Consider the following 3,781-nt stretch of genomic DNA (forward strand, 5'->3'; position numbering starts at 1 on the left):
GAGAGCACCGTGAGTCAGCCTTGTGGTCTACAGGGAGGAGGTGGATTAAGGCTGAGTTTGAAGCTCAGCTCCGTGGAGTGCATGTGGCCCCACATGGGCAAATAACTAATAGAGCTGAGTCATGGTTGTCCATAAACCAAGCCAGACCAAGCCAAGGTCTCATCCCCAAGCCAAAGAGCCTCCCTGGGACTCACTGCAGGCCCAGCCTGACTCTAACATGCATACAATGCCTGGAACAGAACCCATGACTCTGCAGGCTTCAAAAGCTTCCCAGGTGGCAAATGCACGCCTCATGGTGTAAATCAGAGAATGAACTAAAACGCTGAGTGACAAGGAGAGGAAGACAGTTTTCCATCCATCATCGCCAAGAGAAAGGGCTTCTTTAAGCTTGTGCTGTCAACTCTGTGTCTAAGTCCAACTTGGATCTCATACTTTCCTCTCTCTCCTGTATCTTTGCTCACTGAATGGCTTTTCCCTTCTGGAATCTTCCACAATTTTCTTTTAATCCTTCCTGACTAAAATTCAAAAAGGAAATGGCTAGATAAGAGCTCCTTTTTAACCTAAAAACTAAAAATGCCTTTGACCCCAGGCATCTTCTCCTTTGTTCTATATTCCAATTTGGGAAGACTCTCACCAGATAGTATTGAATATATAAAATAGCTGGGCTTTAATTTTTCATTCTTTCTTAACCATCACTCTGCGTTTGGAACAGTCTGTTGCCCAAACTTGTAGTGTTGCCTTCAGCAACATTCATCCTGCTCTCTACCCCTGACCATTAGACTGCTTATTGCTTTTTTTTATCTTGCCAATCAAGTGTTTCTCTTCTAGGACTACACTGATCTCTGAGTTTCCCCTCCCAGCTTTTTCCCCCCTCTTTCTCCTCCATCTTCTTCCTTATGTTCATTTATCCTTGTCCTCTTTCCTTCTCTCTTAGTGATAACAGCATCTCATCTCTCCCAAAAGATTTTTAAGATGTTTCTTTGGTTAAGTTTCTATTTGTTGTTTATATGACTTTGTAACCTTATATTTATGGTCCCTTTAGTTGTCTTGTTATCTTTCCCTGGTTTACAGCCAATCTCTGATAATCCACGAGTTTTTCAATACAGCTAATACAGTGAGCACTACAGTGACCAAGTTCTGATGTTCTATTTGGTTTCATCTTCTTTTTTAACTTTATTTATTTATTTATTTATTTGTTTGTTTGTTTGTTTGTTTATTTATTTATTTATTTAACTTACTTTATACCAGGTTTCATTTTGGAGTGAAAAGTCTGTTGAATGAGTTGGCTCAACTGTACAGTGTACCTTAAGGTTCAAGGAGCCTAGGCAAGAAGGCAGGTGGGAAGCTGACCTCTCAATTAACTTAGGAAGATGTTTATTACAGCAAAGAAGTGTGCCAGGGTTTCAACTGCTGGCCAAGTAGGCTTTCCCCCCTTTTCCAGCTCTAAGAAGTTCTCAAGTCATTACATCATCTTCTCCCTTTTTGGGGTCAGGGGTGAACTAGGATCCTTACTTTAAAGCAATTTCTTCTGAACCATAGAATTTCATTCTGAGAGAGACTCCTTAAGACTCAGGAAGTAAAGAAAACTTACAAAGCTCGGGAAGTAATCAAGTCTCAGGAATATAAGTGTATCTTTTATTCTCCAGATATAATTTTCAAGTCTGAAGCTTACTGCTGCATAAGCTCATCCTATTTAGCTCTTTCTGAACTATAGCTGGCTGGTTAAAATCAGCTGCTCTGGCTCAACCTCCTCTCCAAGCTGACTGATTCAATCTGGCTCCTCTATGCCTCTCACTGAATTGCTCTGCTTGGCTTCAAACTAACTCTGGCAATTTGTTCTAATCTTCTGGGTCCTTCTCAGTCTCTGGCTATTTTTGTCTTCACCTGTAACTTTTCTCTGTAAAACTGTCCCAGTAAAACTGCCACACACACTAATTTTCTCTCTCCCTGTGCCGTCTCTTAAGTGCCATCCTTTTCCTGATCTGATGAAAGTTGGTTATATCCTATCCTGACTCATTCTGTCAAATCTTTCTCTGAATCAACACCTTGTCTGCCGTTCAGTTCAATGTCACTTTCAAACATGATTGCTTTCTTCTACAAACTAGCTATACCTACCTTGTTAGAGATAAAAGGTGTGCACTAAAGGCATGTCTGTATTCCATCTAGATCATACTGTAATCCAAGGTGTGTCTACATTCCAGCTGGATCACACAGACCCGGAAGGTCTTTGGATGTGATCCCTTGCCAGAGCAGCCATGTTGCTGGATTGAAAATCCTCTACACAGAAGTTAGAAGATTCACAAAGCCCCTCCCCAATGTTAGACAAGCAATGACAATTACTGAGAAAAGGAGTCTCTCCAACTGGCTGAGCTGTCTGCCCAGCTGTCTGAAAGTCATTTAGGAGTCTCCAAGGATGTGGCTTTTATGAGTCATCACCATGCTGGGGTGGGCTTTCTGATACAGCTGCCTATGAGTCACCTATGGTCCTGTAGTAACCCCTGCCTGTGTTCTGTAAGTAAGCCCCATAAACTCATTGGTTCACCAAGTTGAGCTTCGGTGGAATTGTTTCTTTATTCTATCATGTGAACCAGGGGGATGGTCATGTTTCTAGAGGGAAAGCCAACATGAGTTTGTTTGCTAATATTTTTCAGGTTTATCTTGAAACTAAGTTCCCATCTTCTCAGAGAAAAGAGTGGGGAATCACTCATAAGTCAGAAGCCAGACCTTTGTGCTATTGGTATGCTACCATGTGCATACCTACTCTAGCTGTGACATAAACCCAAAAAATAAGGGCACTGGTCTCTCCTTATCCTCTTTCCAGCTTCCTTCTCAGAGTCAGACAGGAAATGGACTTTGACCTATAACAAGACCTTGTCTTTCACACATTTATGCACTCAACTTGGTCTTGAGTTCACATGAGATGCACTCTTCATGGGCAAAGGCACACACACACAAAAAAAAACTGAACAATACTCACAGTGAAGAATAAGCTGATAAGATGTTCAGAATAACAAGATTTAAAACTGTGAACAAAACAAATATTACAGCAAGTCAAATTCCTGTCTAATATAACAGACTATACTAGAGCTATATGAATAATAGAAATGTACATTATTACTCATCCAGTTAATTTCAAAGCATTTTTAAATTGGCCAATGGCTATAGTACAGCCCCTAAAACTATAAATTAATTAAAGCACAACTAAAGTGAAAAAGAAAACTTATACATACAATGGTGGAAGATCTTACCATGTATAACCAATATAGTTATAGAAACTCTGGCTCAAAACCAGATGGGACCACTCGCAAGGAAAAGGAATCTCCTCACCATAGCCTAATTTTAAAATGTGTTCATCGAAGTTTATATGTGTAATGTCATGTTGAGTTCGGGGACAGAAATTAACCATATTGTAATCTTTCGTTTACTGTACAGAAATGTATTTCACAATGAAGTCACACAGACATAAGCCATTTCTAGCAGGAAGGTATAAAGAACAAATGCTGTATCAGTTATTGATGCTGCCGTTGCAGAGTGTTAGAGTGAGGAGGTCAAATGACAGCCAGACCTATTCTTCATAGTTCTAGAGATGAAAGTCCAAGATCAAACTGCCACCAGGGGTTTGTTTCTTCTGAAGAATGGGAGGTGAAACCCATTCCAGGCGTCTCTCCCTTATCTGTCGAAGAGTTTTTAAATGATTGTTTTCAGACAGTCTCACTCTGCAGCACATACTGGTCTTGAACCAGAAATTTACCTATGTAGCTTCCCAAACGCTAGGATTATA

Source organism: Rattus norvegicus, chromosome 18 (assembly GCF_021556685.1).
Source record: "Rattus norvegicus strain SHRSP/BbbUtx chromosome 18, alternate assembly SHRSP_T2T, whole genome shotgun sequence".
NCBI classification, from domain to species: Eukaryota; Metazoa; Chordata; class Mammalia; order Rodentia; family Muridae; genus Rattus; species Rattus norvegicus.